The sequence below is a fragment of the Pan paniscus genome, chromosome 7 (assembly GCF_029289425.2).
Source record: "Pan paniscus chromosome 7, NHGRI_mPanPan1-v2.0_pri, whole genome shotgun sequence".
NCBI classification, from domain to species: Eukaryota; Metazoa; Chordata; class Mammalia; order Primates; family Hominidae; genus Pan; species Pan paniscus.
Window position 1 is genome coordinate 110,295,937 of NC_073256.2, and position 16,985 is coordinate 110,312,921.

The 16,985-nt window shown below is 35.6% G+C and overlaps 1 protein-coding gene across 10 annotated transcripts in view; it reads right to left on the reverse strand.

Annotated features, from left to right (window-relative positions):
• The window catches only part of TRIQK (triple QxxK/R motif containing), an 82,857-nt gene extending 67,171 nt beyond the window's left edge, over nucleotides 1–15,686 (reverse strand). For 2 of the 10 annotated variants that reach the window (XM_003821118.6, XM_008974617.5), the window contains exons 1-2: nucleotides 15,063–15,686; nucleotides 3,590–3,748 (exon numbers count right to left, since the gene is read on the reverse strand). The gene's annotated coding sequence lies outside the window, so the exon portion shown is untranslated. Of the gene's footprint in view, nucleotides 1–3,589; nucleotides 3,749–14,863 lie in introns of all 10 variants that reach the window. The other 8 variants (XM_003821122.6, XM_055116724.2, XM_008974616.6 and 5 more) reach the window with 7 other exon arrangements.
• Nucleotides 15,687–16,985: the final 1,299 nt, after the last annotated feature.

Consider the following 16,985-nt stretch of genomic DNA (forward strand, 5'->3'; position numbering starts at 1 on the left):
ATTTCCATAAATATTCTACTTTTCTATTTTCTTTTTGAATATTAAACTTTAGTATAACATTATACAGGTCTCCCTCCATAGCCATCAGGGATTGGTTCCAGGACTCCTGTGGAAACCAAAATCCACAGGTGCTAGAATCCCTTAAATAAAATGGTGTAGCATTTGCATTAACCTATGTTGTACATTCCCCTGTATTCTTTAAATCATCTTTAGATTATGTATAATATTTAATACACTGTAAAAGCTATGTAAACAATTGTTTTACTGTATTTTTCTGTTATTTTTTATTGTTGTATGGCTATTTTTATTGCTTTTTTTTAGCCTGAGTATTTTTTATCTGCAATTGCCTGAATTCATGGATGCAAAACCCTTGATATGGAGGGCCAACTGAAAATTTTTTACTAAAAATATCTATGATCTAAAAAATCTATCATAGGCTTCCAGTTTCCATTTCTGTATGTAAGGAGCTTAGAAGTCACTACTCCATCCCTTTTCCAAGTAAAAAGTTAAACAGACTGAAAAATCAGCGCTCTTTTTGGATTCTTAAGAAAAATGAGGACACAGAGCACAACTCTGACTCTCAAGGTTGGAGAAATAGGCAAATGCAGAGAGTCACAGCTTACCAGACAGAAACCCGTGAGAGGAAATCGTCACAGGAACCAGTGCTGTGGTAGAAAAACCTGAACTGTAATTGACAAATTGCTAGAGGCTCAGGATGAAAAAGTCTGAATGAAAAACTCTAGGGGAACCAAGACAGAGAAGGACTCCCACACTCTGAGTTTTACCCCCAGGAGCTCGACTAGCTTCTCACAGTAAATACTTGAGAAAAATCCCAGTGGGAGGGGAAAAGGAACCATTTTGAAATACACTACAGCACTCTGTCATTCTTAACAAGATCTGTCCTCAGGAGAAACTAGTTAATCAAAGGCTAACTTGCTGGGTACTGTCAGAGCCTAACTGATCTGGGGAAAGGAAAACCCCCAACTCTAGCCCACTCTAGCTTTCCATGTGGAGGAAGAGAAATACTCAACTCCAGGCATCCTGTCTTCACTAAAGGAGGGGAAAACACTTGTGAAGTTCACAGTCCAAAAGCCAATGCTCACTAAATGACTAAGACCTAATAATAGGACTGCAGAGTGTACCACATAGCTCCATACTTTACCACCATGTTACTAGAGGCCTATTTACAGCAGTTCCTTTTACCCAGTACATCATATCTGGCTATCAAGAAAAAATTACAAGGCATACTAAAAGGGGAAAAAAAAAAACCACAATTTGAAGAGATACACAAGCATCAGAACCAGATATGGCAGGGATGTTGAAATTATCAAACTGGAAACTTCAAATAAATATGATTAATATGCAAGGGCTCTAATGGATAAAGTAGACACCATGCAACAACAGATGGAGAATGTAAGCAAAGACATGGAAATCTTAAGGAACCAAAAGAAATGCTAGTGATCAAAAACACAATAGCAGAAATGAAGAGTGCCTTTGATGAGCTTATTCATAGATTGAACACTAGCTGAGGAAAGATCTCTAAGCTTGAGGTAAATCAATAGAAACCTCCAAAACCAGAAAACAAAGATAACACACACACACACACACACACACACACACACACACAGAACAGAATACCCAAAGATTGTGGTACAACTCTAAAAGGTATAACATACACATAATGGGAATATCAGAAGATGAAGAAAAAGAGATAAGAACAGAAGAAATATTTGAAACAATAATGACTGAGAATAAATGTCAGACACCAAACCATAAATCCAAGAAGCTCAAAGAACACCAAAAAGGATAAATGTCAAAAAAAACTATACCTAGGTGTATCATCTGAAAATGCTTTTAAATATCTTTTACCTGGATATCTTATACTCCTTTAAATCAGTACAAAGGTATGACAGTCATTAATTCAACTCATTAATCTTACAATTCCCCTTTCCCTCTGGATAGAAGGCAATACTGCACTTCATAGTTCCCCATTCAAAATTTAGCAATTTGCTTTGACCAATGAAACTCTAAATGCCATTGCATAACGAGCCACACTCCCTTCCCACTGCTGCAGTGATCATGGAAGTATATTCAGATAAAACCTTCAATATCTTGGGTCCAGAACCATCCTACCAACTTATTTTGGATATGTAGTCTGTGTGTTGTGTTAAGACATTGAAATTTGGGCTTGCTTGTTTCTACAGCATAACCTGAGCTCCTCTGACTGATACAAAGGGTTACTTTTCCCCAGCAGCCTTTCATAAGTACAATATAGTCTGATTTAAATGCTGCTTCTCCAAGTGATGACAGCATTCTATTCATACTCTTATTATAACACAATACTATAGTAAAATGGCTGCTGGAATTATCCATTTCCTTTGTAAACTATACTCCTGAAGGTAGGAACTGTTAATGCCTAGCTCATAGTAAGTAGTTAAAACACATTTTCTGGATTCATTGATCATTCATACGTTCACTCATCAAGGGCCAGGGGCCACTCCGGTTACTAGAGATAGAGTGAAAACAGAGCAAACCAAAATTCCTGCCTTCATATGCCTTATATTCTTATGAAGGATAATGATAATAAGCAAGACAAATAAGTGTAAATATATAGTTTAATAGATAGTGATAAAAATTATAGAGCAAAGAAAGAATATAAAGCTTTGGATAGTCATCAGGTAAGACTCCATTTAGAAGGTGAAATTTTAATAACGACCAAAAGAAAAGTAAGGAAATTGGTCATACAATTGCTATATATGGATGAAGAGCAATTCAGTAGAAAGAATAGCAAGTGCAAAAATTCTGAGATGAGAAAATGCCTGGCACGTTCAGAGAACAAAAAGGGAGGCAGTATGCCCAGGGCAAGAGAATGACGATGAGCAGAGTTGAAGATGAAATTAGAGAAATAACAAAGGTTCAAGTACTGTAGAGACATTTAGACCAGTTTAAGAGCTTTATTTAGATTTGATGTTGAGTAAAATGGAGAGCTATTTAAAGGCATTGAGTAGAGTGAGGAGTGGGAAAGAACAGTAAGCGATGAGGTCAGAGATAAACAGAGGCCCATATTCTTCCATTTTATGTCATATTTCCTCTCTCCACAATACATGAGAAAAATGGATGTATCAATTTACTAAGAAATATTGCTGAGTAAATGATATTTTATGATGATATTAATCTGTTTATTACTTAATATGCAGGAACAGTGACTAAAACCAATACATAATTATCAAAATATTGCAATATACCAAAGTATAATAATGTACTGAACATCAAGACAGACCAAGCATTTAATGTAGCAACAAATCTTTAATAGACAATTGATAATACTAAATATTTAACAAATAAATCAGTTATAAATGTATAGCTTTATAAATGTTACTTCATTTATTTGGATTTGCTGAAATATCACAAAATAAATACAAGTAAAAACATTTCCTTATTGTAAAACTGCCTTCCGTAAGAAAAACCTATGCTTGGAACCCAGGTTCATTGCCAGAAGAAAACAACCCAAAGCAATAAGTACAAAGTGAAAGAAAACAAACCACAAATCAAAACACCTTTTGCAAAATGTTAAATCAAATAAACACACCTTGCGTTGTGTCTTTGATGCTGCCAAGTCTAAACTCTGGAGAGCTGCCAAGGGGTAAGATGTTTCCAAAGCCAAGGTCTTTAGTTAGGTAGCAGTGCTTGCATTCCTGGCAAATTCAATTCCAAATACCAAAAATAATATTCTTGGTGATTTTTCTTACTGAAATTCAAAGCAAAGTATATAGAAATAGTAAATGGATGATCTCCAGTTCCCTAATAGTCCACAAATTTAAATCACAGGGAAATCATTTCCAAAAGGTGTTTCTTGGTTTGCTAACTCTGTTATTTATTCAATCTGAATACGTTTCTATGCCAAATATAATTGGAAAATGTTGCATATTATGCCCCATTTTAACAAGGCACATTTTTATATTATTATGAAGGCTCTGAGAAGTCCTGTAACAGAAGAATCTATTTAAATTTATGTGACCCAGTGTGTCTTAAACAATTATCTGAAAAGTAGCAGGAGATGCTTCCACTGTTTTCTAAAGTCAAGCATAAATGTAAAAATACTGATATAAAATTATTTTCTGTTATTTTAATTTGCACAAGGTTGACTTTAAAAACAATTGTATTTATTCAGTCGTAAATGTTTAAGTATATGTTACTTTCTAAATGCACATTTTAAAAGCAACATGGAATAATAAGCAGGTAATGCATGATTTATTCATTTTTGTTCAGTGAATATTTACCAAATACATATTAAATGCCAGGCAATGAACTTATGTCAAGTTTTACACTGCAATTGCTCTCATATGGATAAGAGTATAAAATTTAAATATTTCCAAACTGGGATCTAATAATAATACCAACTCAAAATTTAACCCCAACTATTTGGGAACACAAGCTTTACTTTACTAATTCTAATGAGATAATTAAAAATAGCAATTTTGGGGTTACTCTTAAATAGTGTTAACAATACAAGTCAAGAGTAATAATATGAAAGAATAATCCTTTTTAACAAAGGTGCTACAAAATAATACAGTTGGACCCTTCCTCACACCAAACACGAAGTTTAATTCAAGATGAATCACAGAACTAAATGCAAAGACTAAAACTATAAAACATTTAAAGGAAATCGTAGGAATAAAACTTTATTACTTTGAGTTTGAAAATAGTCTCTTAGATACAACACCAAAAGCACAAGCAACAAAATAAAAAACAGACAAATTGAACTCCATTAAAATAAAAATTTTATGCTTTAAAGAACATGACCAAAAAAGTGCAAAGACAGTCTGCAGAATAGAAGAAAATACTTGCACACCATATATATAATAAAAGTCTTATATCCAGAATATATAAAGAACTCTCACAACTCAACATAAAAGATCAAATAATACAATTTTTAAATGGGCAAAGTATTTGAACAATTTTCCAGAGAAGACATACAAATTGCCAAAAAGCACATGAAAAGATGCTCAACATCATTAGTCATTAGGAAAATCCAAATAAAAACCACAATGAGACACCACTTTACTCCTAGTAGGATGGCTATTTTAAAAAAATGCAAGTGGAGATAAGGAATGTGGAGAAATTGGAATCTTCATACATTGCTGGTAGAAATGTAAAATGTTACAGCCACACTTTGAAAAGTTTGGCAGCTCCTCAAAAATGCACGGAGTTACCACGTGACCAGCAATTTTACTCTTAGGTATATATCCAAGAAAAATGAAAACATCTCCACACAAAAACTTATATACGAATGTTCATAGCAGCATTATTCTAATAGCCAAAAAGTAGAAATAACTCATGATGAACAGGTATACAAATGTGGTATATATCTATATGGTGGAATATTAAAAAGAATGAAATATTGATAATGCTGCAACATGGATGAACTTGTAAACATGTATCTAAGTGAAAGAAGTCAGTCACAAAAGTCCACTTAATACATAACTTCTATTGTTCCCTTTATATGAAATGTCCAGAATGGGAAGGTCAATAGAGAAAGAAAATAGATTAGTGTTTGCTTAAGGGTGCAGAGGCAGAAGGAATGGGAACTGACATAATGGGTACAGAATTTCTATCTGAGATAATGAAAATATTCTGAAATTAGATAGTTGCACAATATTGGGAATATTGTAAAAACTCCTGAATTATACACTTTAAAATGATAAACTTTATGATTGTGAAATATAGCTCAATAAAGCTGTTATTAAAATACAAGTGTCATAAAAATACAACTCTACAGTCCTTATCTAAAATGTTTGGGCCAGATATGTCTTGAATGATTTTAGATTATAAAAATGTAATAAACCTCATCTACCATAATTACATAACACTCCTGAAAGGATGTGGGGGAAGCATATTAATACTTCATAGAAAAATCTTATGCCATTTAATTACATAAATAGTCCCATGTCATTTCAAGTCTGTTTTTTGTCTCAATTAAGTTTGTAAAAAACTTGACAAAGTTTAATTTTGAAGAACTTTTGGATTTTGAAAATGCAAGTGATGGTTGTTGGGAGCCTTATTAATGATGATTGTTAATATTAGTAATAATAGCAGCTACGCATTTGTTGACTAGCAACTACTGTGGCAAACACTGTGGTAAGCACATCACATACCACAAATTTTCATAACATTTCTGTATGACAGGTACAATTTCCCAACTGAGGAAATTGAGTTTCCTAATGATTAACTGACTTGCCCAAGCATGCAAAGTTGACAGGGAAAGGAGCAGAGATTAGAACTCAAATCTATCTGATTATAGAGCTTACTCTCTTTCCTCTATGTATTAGAGTATGTTCAGACCACTCACCAGAACTACAGACTCTACCTCTGTAAAATGGAGTAAGAGCCTTTTTACATATACATACATGTATACATAACCATATATACATATATGTAAGTATGTATATAAATATACATATGCATGTATGTATACATAAAATTAATGTATGTACATAAAATATATGTATATTTACGTATACATACACATACAGATACACATATACACATATATATGTGAAGTAAGAATGAAATGAAGTATTTTTATGAAAATGTGTCAAATATAAAGGTCTACATAAATATAAGACAATATCATCTGAGTAACTATTTTCATTATATATCTAAATCAAGGTTCAAAGGGGATATGTTTTCAGTTAAATTTTACAAAGGCATTCCAAACAAACGTATTAATTTTATTAGAAGAAACGCAAAGTGTTAATTTAAACATTGGTTTTAAATATCTAAGCAAAGAAAATCTAAATATATTCAAGTGGTCTATAACTAAACTTCTATCATCTCAAACTTTCATAAAGTTTTTGGGGTGCAGTATGCAAGCATATACATTATGTTTTGTCTTAAAGCAGTTCTAGCTACTCAGGAGAAGCCAGAACAGATTATGTTTTTACTTTATAAGTAACTTCTTAATATTCTAAAAATGTTTAATGATTTACGTTTATTTAACAGCCTGCTCACATAAGTTTACCTACCACGTAAGTTCCTAGGGTAACTAGGGGATTGTTTATATATTCCCCCTTAAAGGAAAACCTATGTATACCTCAATACAACTTTTATTCCATGAAAGTATAATCATAGAATTAAAGAACTTTAGAAAGTGTGGTACAGTATTTGAAAAAGCTTCAGAACCATTTCAAAATACCAATTTGATCATGTTGCTCTCCATTTGAAAACCTGAAATGGATCCTCATTGCCTCCAAGATGCAAATAGTTTTGCATGTCACATAAGAGCCTCCTCAGCCTTTGCCAGCAGGTTCATACTGCCTCAACTCTAGCCACTTTTCTCTAGATTAGGCCCCAATCACTAAACTTCTTTTTATTTTCCAATCACAAGAACCCATTGACAGCTTAATAGCTTTACAAATCTTATTATACTTATTTCAATGTTGCTGAGCCCTAGCCTTGTCTAACTTGAATTCATAGGCACCCTTCAAGACCCCATTTCAATCAATTACGTACTTTCTCTGTACAAGTCACCTATATCTGCTGGACAAATCTTTGGTTATCTGATTGATATGTAACTCATAACTCACTTATTAAATATTGTACATACTTATCTCTATAAACATCTAGATTTTTGGCATATAATCGTATCCATTATTTCTTATTATAATATTGAGATATTACCTGATTTTCATCTTTGGAAATAAAACTGTAAAATATTTACATGAATTTTGTTTCATTTATGGAATAGAGATGGAAAAGAGAAGATGTGGATTATAAAATGCAAATAATAATAGATTCCTGAGGTTAACCTTAACGCATATAAGACCAAACAGATGCTGGGGTAAGTCAAACACTGAAGGGCAAAAATTGAACAAATCTGAGTCCCTTGAACTGAAAAGAAAAGTACACTATGTCTTACAATTCAGGTCAGGAGTTGGAAAACTTCTTCTGCTTTCTAGATACAAATATTATAGGCTTTGGATGTCAAGAGGGAAAATCAAATTATAAAAATGTGACTATGATTTTAGTGTGCTGAGATGCAGAGCAAGGCAATGAAAGTGCCTCGTGCACCTCTGCGGCAATTACACAACTCTGCTGTATTGTATTGTACTGTAAAAGCAGCCATAGACAATACGTAAACAAATGAGTGTGACTGTTTTCTAATAAAACTTTATTTATAAACAATTAAATTTGAATTTTATATAATTTCCACATGTCCACATTATCCTTTTGATTTTTTTCAACCGTTTAAATATGTACAAACCATTCCAAGCTCACGGATCATAGGATACACAAGGTGAGCCAGATCTGGCTTGCTGGTCGTAGTTTGCTATTCAATTGTTTGGGGATATTTTTTAATCTATTCATACTCTTGGATTATCAGGTTTCCTCTCTGGCATAAATGAGTCAGAAGTTCACAAAATTTTATTTAAATCTAGGTCGTTCTTATTGAATTAATTGTGTAGTATTATCTTCTCATGCAAACAATGTTTTATATTAGCAGTCAATTTTTAGCTATATTTAACAAAACTATTTAAAGCCTGGGGTATACCATCAGTTATATATATGCATACACACATACACACACACACACACACACAAAATGGCTTTTGTGTTGATATTGCATTATCTCATAATAAGCTGGTATCTTAGGGTCTTTTTCCTCAAAAGGAAACATGAAGTAGTTTAGATTCCTTTATACAGATGCTCCTCAACTTACCATGGGTGAAAAATATCTTAAATCGAAAATGCATTTAATACCCCAATAAACCCATAGTAAAATTGAAATATTGTAAATCAAACCATCTTAAGTCCAGATGCTTTTCAACTTATGATAGGGTTACATACCAATAAACCCATCATGAAGTTGAAAAACCATAAGTCAAACCATTGTAAATCAGGGACGGACTGTATACGTAAGAGTGGTTTTCTGTTGCCATCACACAAGAATTACAAACTGCCTGGGAACTTTTTTAACTATAAACATGTTGCTCTGTTGTTTTCTGGCATTTCATACTACAGAAAAGAAGTCTGAGGCCAGCCTAATAAGATGCTTTTTTCTTTTCTTTCTTGATATGGAAAACATTTATTTTCTTTATCATCATAATTTGACAATTTTGTGATTTTTATGTCTCTTTAAGTTGTCATGCCTTACATAAAAAAGGCCCTTTCTTCCTTCATAGGTCTTTTTCAGCTCAGGAAAGTTTTTTCTCCTATTTATTTTTAAAATTATTTTTCTTTCAAATGCTCTGTTCTTTTCTTCAGGAACAACTATTTGTCTATCTATCTATCTATGTATCTATCTTCTTGTCTCTTTTTCAGAGACTCCAAATATCCACACAGTGGACTCTATTCTTTATTCTCCATATATCATCTGTTTATGATTTCCAATTTTTTAACTAAAATAACCTCTCAAATCTATTCTCTACACCGACTAAACTTTGTACAACGACATCAATTCTATTTGTTACTGCCTCAAATATAGATTTTTTAATGCTTTTGTGATAGGCAAAATAATGTTCCCCCAATCCAAAAATGTTCAAGTCCTAATTCCCATAACCTACAAATAAGTTACCTTAGATTGCAGAAGGGACTTTGCAGACATGATTCAATGAAGAACCTCAAAATGGACAGATTGTCCTGAATTATCTGGATGTGTCTTCAAAAGTAGATAACCCTTCCAGATGTGGTCAGGAGACATGACAACAAAATAAGTCAGATTGCTGCAATGTTGCTGGCTTTGACGTTGGAAGAAGGAGGCCTTAAGCCAAGGAATGTGAGCAGCCTCCAGAAACTACAAAAGACAAGGAAACCAACCATCTATCCTAGAGCCTCCAGAAAGGAATGCAGCCCTGTCCCGACCTTGATTTCAGCCCAAAGTGACCTATATCAGACTTCTGAACCACAAAACTGTCAGATACTAAATTTGTGTTATTTTAAGTCACTAAATGTGGGGTAATGTGTTATAAGAGGAACAAAACTGATACGGCTCTCATATTTTCAGTTTCTCATCATTTTGTTTTCTCTTACTACCTTCTCTCTGACACTTCATCACTGTCTGTTATTTTTACATGAAGTTCTCCTATCCATAGAAGCCATGTATTCTTGAATGTGTTGGACAGCAAATAACTCCCCGAAATGTTCTTCCTTCCTTAGCTTAAAATTATTTTTAGAGATTCATAGGTATGCCTCTGAGTTTTCTACTGATAACCTCTGCCTTGATTTTGTAGGATGTCTTGTTTCACTTGATTTATTTTCAAATGTTAATTTATCCAGAATATTTTAGCACTGAAAAAACTGTATAGATAATTTCTACATAAGCCAGTGTTTTCCATTTATCGATAAAGGGGACGGTGTGGAGGGGAGGCAGAAAATGAACTCTCTAGGAATGCAGACAAAGCAGAATCGGAAACTGGGAGGTTCTTTTTAAAACTGTACCTTCCCATTCTGAAAAAAGAAATCTGATATACCTCCTCTGCCCAGAGAGATTCAGTACGATATACTGAGTCACTGTGAATGACGGCAATGTATTATAACGCTCAAGCATGTTTTCAAAAAAAAGAAAAATCTTCAACCTTTTCCACATAGATAATTAACTTGACTGGAAAGTTATTAATACCCAACAAAGGATATTTCTACCTACAGAGCTAAGTCTAAAACTTTCAATACAGTGCACCTTCCACCTGCTATAGGTAATAAACTATAATCCACAATTAGGACTTTGCCACAGGTATCCATATAGTTCATTACTCCATACCCTGCAATATTTGAATATTTTAACATTCAAAGTATGTAAAACAAATGTTATTTGGATTAACCTATCTTTCTTTTGTCATTGTCAAACTTTTAAATTGTTCAATATAATTGGTCTGTTATTTTTGCAACTACGTCACTAAATAATACTACTACAGAAGAACTAAGCTACTTTATGCTGTTGTCATTCTCCACTTCAGTGGCTTAAAAGTCATGCGACTGACAAGAGTCTTTCATTAATGGAACTGTCTTTGCCTTTTGAGTCAAAAAAACTGTTAAACCACTGAATATGGAGTATTTACCTTTTTATTGTTTAACATTTCAAAATTACAAATTAAGTAGGAATCATTTATTTTTCATGGAAACATACACCTATCTCACTCTATTGTTGCAAAGATGCTGAACATTTCTACCATATAAAAAAGGTATAAATATATATAATGGTATGAAAAATTAGCTCTAGGCCTACATGATCCTTATCTGTTTAATAGGAAATTTGAGAATATCAAATATGATCAAATATGTATCACTATTTTCCATTAGTATTATTTTAGTCACTCTGGATGAATACCAAAAAACCACAAAATTCTAAGTAATATTGTTTAAGACATTAACACTTTGAGTCAAATCTACTGATATCAAAAACACAGATACATATGCACAAAGATTAAGGAGAAAGCTGGCCGAGTTTCGCGTTTCTACATAGAAGAATGTCCACTGGAGCAGGGACTCTCAAAAGATGCTTTGGCATTGGAGTGAGACAAAGAAATTCTTTATTGAGCTGATAGATCTCTACATTACACAATATTTATCATCTCTGAACTTCAGGATCCCAAAAGCCAGTAGTACTTCCTTTAAAGAAATTAGAATAATTTTAAAACACCCTGGCATATTTCAAATACCCCAGAGGTGTCACCCAGAATGGAAAACCATTCTGGAAATGGAAAACCAGAGCACTAGATTAACAGTCCTGGCCTCAGATCCCACTTCTTCTTCACAGCTTACCAAAAAGAGACGTATCTGACTGGTTCACATTACTCCACCGGTAGAGCTAACCCATTATAAACCAGTAAGCACTGGAGATTTTCCATCTTTTATTAGACCTCTGCCCTACACCATGAAAAGCAGTAATTGTAAGTAAGTGTATCTGTTCCGCAATCTGAAATTTTTCTCTCAGCTGAACTAAAATTTAGGTTCTGGGAAAGAGAGTAGGAGTAAAAGGGGATAGGAAGTACTAGTACTCATTTTTGGTCTCATTTTTGCATAAAGCACTATCCCCACTCGACTTGTTATTGCAAGTTGAAGTTGATATGGCAGGCGCCACAGGTCTGTTTACAAACTCAAGAGAGGAAGGAAAGAGCTATTATTGAGCCCCTAAAAATCTCTAAATCCATTGTAATGCTCTCTCTAAGCCATTTGTCTTTATCCCTGTTTCTCTACCAGAAATGAACAGAGCTGCGTAAAGAAAGAGTCAAGTACCAAACAGTTCAAATAAAATTACAAGTACTAACGAAATAACAGGTACTCCTATATACATTTATGCGTTTTACAAAAGCAATAGCTCTTTACCTCTTCAAGTTTTTCCTTATCCAATAACAACTTTTTATATCTACTACTGATATCCACTTTTATTGATAAAGCTAGATAGGGAATCAGACCAAAGAAAATAATGAACTCTATTTACGGATTTCTATATGAATATAGAAATCAGGAAAAGAGCCACAGTGAAAACAACCACAATTCTTTTTAGCCACAAATTAAAATGTTATAAAAGATTATTCACTTAAGTTTAAAAAAAAAGAAACAGTTCTAAGTATCAAGTAATGATATTCCAGTGGCATGTACTAAAAATAATCAGCTTTTCTTTGTCCAAAACGGACCTCGATAGATGAGAAAGTTTATGGATTTAATGTTCATCTCAAAAGTACAATTTTGGCCAGACGCGGTGGCTCACCCCTGTAATCTCAACACTTTGGGAGGCCGAGGCGGGCGGATCACCTGAGGTTGGGAGTTCGAGACCAGCCTGACCAACATGAAGAAACCCCGTCTGTACTAAAAATACAAAATTAGCCAGGTGTGGTGGTGCACTCCTGTAATCCCAGCTACTCGGGAGGCTGAGGCAGGAGAATTGCTTGAACCAGGAAGGCAGAGGTTGTGGTGAGCTGAGATAGCGCCATTGCACTCCAGCCTGGGCAACAAGAGTGAAACTCCGTCTCAAAAAAAAAAAAAATACAGTTTCACATTTTTCTCAAAATGTTTGACAATGTTCTTTTTACTTGTTTAAATACCAGAATATGCTTTAAGAGGTTATGATCAAAGGGCATTTGGGATAAAACATAGATTACATGGTTTTGTAAGATAGCAACAAATAACTGAACATTAGTAGTTCCCGTTTGTTAGTGCTCAAAAAAACAAAAAAGTACAATGGGAAAGGGGGCCCCAAAAGGGAACTGCAGATGACTGAAGGCCTTGAACAAAGGTATGTTATGGTAAGAGGCACTGTGGAAGAAAGGCAAAAGCCCCACTCTGCTCCCAGCTATGTAGCCTTGGGTAAAAGTTACTTAGTCTCTCTGTAGGATGAGGCAAGTGGGAGAGAATAATTTCCTTATCCCTAAAGAAGTTGAACAAAAACAGGGTCCATTTAGGCTTAAAATTGTGCATTTTTCTGAGGAGCAAGTCAATAGCTTTCCTTGGTTTCTCAAAGTGGTAAATGACACCAAAAAGGTTAGTCATCCTCGCATTAAAAGGTAATGTTTCCCAATCTTTTCAGGTATATATATATATATATAGATATTAAAGAGGAAAAGGTGTCATTCAAGACATTACAGGTTCTACCTAACCAAAACCAACACAGAATCAATAATGAATAGACGAGTTAATTTCTTCCCCATTTCTAAATAACCCTAAGATTTAAAAAAAAAAAAAATCACAAGGGAAATTTGAAAATACTTAAAGCTGAATGGCAATACTTATACGTGTTTATAAATTTGGATCATATACACAAAAAGATTAAAAGTGTAATCAATAATGCTTTACATTTGTGTGGATCATTACTTTAATGATACTTTCACAATCAATTATTCCTCCTTTTTTAGGAAGGAAGGGCATATCCTAGAGTCTCCAATTTACAGATAACGAAACAATTATTGCCCAAGGACAAACATTTCTTAACCATGCCAGTTTCCTGACTTGTAGGCCAATGCTCTTTCCAGTGTTAACAAGCAGCACAAGCTTCCTTCCTGGGGGTTTACACTGTAAACCTGCTAGAGGAAAATAAAAGATTTTTACCTCTTTTGTTTTTTCTCTCTGGAATGTTTGTTGTGCTGAATCATTAGGAGACAGAGTATATGAGCAAACAAAGGCAGATTTAAAATGGTTATCTGAGGTTACCATCTCATACCATACTTGTTGATCATTAAGTTTGAGCCGAGTGAAGCAAAAACAGCTCTACAGGTTTAGCACACCTCTCCACAGTAGAGAATGAAAGGGAGATTATACATTGGGGATCCTCTAGCAATAAATTGCTTCAACTTCTTCAGGAGGCTTATTAAGCTCAAACAAGCAGCAGAGAACTCCAAGTAGAAGAAACCTAATCTCCAATCCCCTTTTCCTAGTCATCCACGCGGACACCAACATCTGATGGATTCAGGAATACACCAAGCTCCAAGAAGAATACCCCCGCCCCACAACCTCACCACCACCAATAAAGCCACCTAATCCTGTTTGAATCTCTTCTCTGCAAATGTTTTGGTATGCAAATACTCGTTCATTAATAAGAGGAAGCAGGAAAAAGAGTGAAGAGGAGTACCATGGGAAAGGGGGCCCCAAAAGGGAACGGCAGAACCCAGAGAGCTGCACTGACAAGTAAGCGGCCGCGAGTAATCGGTCAGCACAAAGGAGCCAATCCCGAGCCGCGTGGAAGACCTTGGGAGGTGGGCGGGACTAACGTGTCCAGGGCCCAGCGGCTGGCGCCAGACACGCTGGCAGGGCGGGAACCGCGCGTTCCTTAGCAACCGCAATGGCCACGCCCACCGAACCCAGCACCCTCCATCCCCCATCCCGCAGCCAGCGCCCTGCTCAACGGGAACGGGTCCTTCAGTGATCACCGTACCTACTGGGTTTCCCGGACTCCGGGTTTCTCTTGCAGAGCCTCCCTCCGCCCAGCCCCACCAAGTGCCGCTCCCAGGGACGGAACGATCGTCTCCCAAACGCTTTAGGGCTCGCTAAGGAGGTGCGCCCGTTTTCATTCCCGGACCCCGAGCTTCCCGGGCAGGGTCTCCCCAATCCCCTCGCACTCGCCGGACACACACCTCAGCTCTGCCAAGGCAAGGGCCGACAAACTTCGTGTCCTGTGGGAAATGTTGCTGTCCACGGTTCTGTCACTCGGGGGCAGGGGCGGGACAAGCCAGCCGCACACCCCTACTCCCAAAGGGTGAGGCGGAAAAGAGGCGGGGCTCTGCCCCCAGGGGCGGGACCAGGCCTCAGCCTGCTCTCGGATTGGTCGGCCTTTCTCCCGTCTCTACGCCGGTCCAGGACGCAAAGGCGCTGGCCCTGAGGCCTTTCCCTCATTTTGATGCCACTCCGGAGTTCTAATACCTGTCTCACGAGGTGACTGTAGAAATTAAAAATAAAGACTGTGACTTGTTTAGTAAATATAAAACGGAAAAATATGTTATTTTGATTATTGAACCCTCCCATCTCACACACACACACTCCCCAATTCACAGGATCATCCCTAAGGAGCGTCCCTAAGTGGAAGGGCGCACAGTCTGTGTAAACAATCAATTAATTGCCCATTCAAACAGCAAAAAAGAAAAAAAAATCGTTTTATATTAACATTAACCAGAGATTAATAAATTTAGGAAAGATTGCAAAAACATGACTGACAATTAGGATTTAGGAGCCTATGTTCGGGTACTCAATTTTCACATCTACAAAATGGGAATGAAATATTAAGATGTTACTTATTGGAAAAGTATTCAAATATTAAATGCTTTATAAATTATACTCATGTAATCCTTACAAAACCCACTAAGAGTATTATCCACAGCCTATGGACAATGAAACACAGGCTAGGAAAGGCTAGATTTATTCAACCATTCAACAAATCTAAGTGCCTGCAGCCATCATTTTTTAATATTGTGGTAAACTAAATCTAAAATTCCTTCAAAAAATTATGCAACCTCCAATTTAATTTTTCTCTTGCTCACATAAAAGTCACCTTCCTCTAGGCCAGCCCCATCATATCTTTTTCCAAAAGCCCTTGAGAAAGAAAGTAGCATACAAAAAAAAAAAAAAAAACTGAGACAAGTATAAATAGACTAACCAGAAGGCTTTCTGAAATCTCACAGGATATTATGGCCAGGAATTGAATCCAAAATGTAATTTTATTTTCCGTCCTCCTAAATCATTTTCTGGTCTCCAGTTCCTCTCCCAGAAATAAAGGTAGAGTTAAATGAGATTATATTAATACACTTAACCAGATTACTTATGTGTGTGGCTTTAAAATAGTGAAACTCTTTTTCCTTCCATATTAAACCAAAACCCAGAAGGGTTTATCTTGTCTGATAGATACGGTTGTAGTAAGAAAAAAGAAAAAAAAAAAAGTACCTCTGGACAAGTGCCTTGAGATTCAATTAAAATGTTCATCGTACTGTGATGCAATTGTTGGAATAAAAGAAACCCATTCCAATTACAAATAATTTTACACTCTTGACCTGCTGAATATCCAAATTCTTCTGAAAGCTTGCTAAATGTGAATAACTCTCTATAAAACTTTCTTGATTTGTATGACTCAGAGTCCCTATTTTCTTTAATCTTTTAAAAATATTTGGTTTGGCCAGGTGTGGTGGTTCATGCCTGTAATCCCAGCACTTTGGGAAGCTGAGGTGGACGGATTGCCTGAGGTCAGGAGTTCCAGACCAGCCTGGCCAACATGGTGAAACCCCGTCTCTACTAAAAATACAAAAATTAGGCAGGCATGGTGGCGGGCACCTGTAATCCCAGCTACTCAGGAGCCTGAGGCAGGAGAATTGCTTGAGCCCGGGAGGCAGAGGTTGCAGTGAGCCGAGATTGCATCATTGCACTCCAGCCTGGGCGACTGAGTGGGACTCTATCTCAAAAAAAAAAAAAAAAAAAAAATTAGTTTTAGACTAAAAAGAAAGAGTTATGATTATATATTAATAAATATATAAATAAATGCTGTAAGATTTAAATAAAAGTGGTGAATGTAC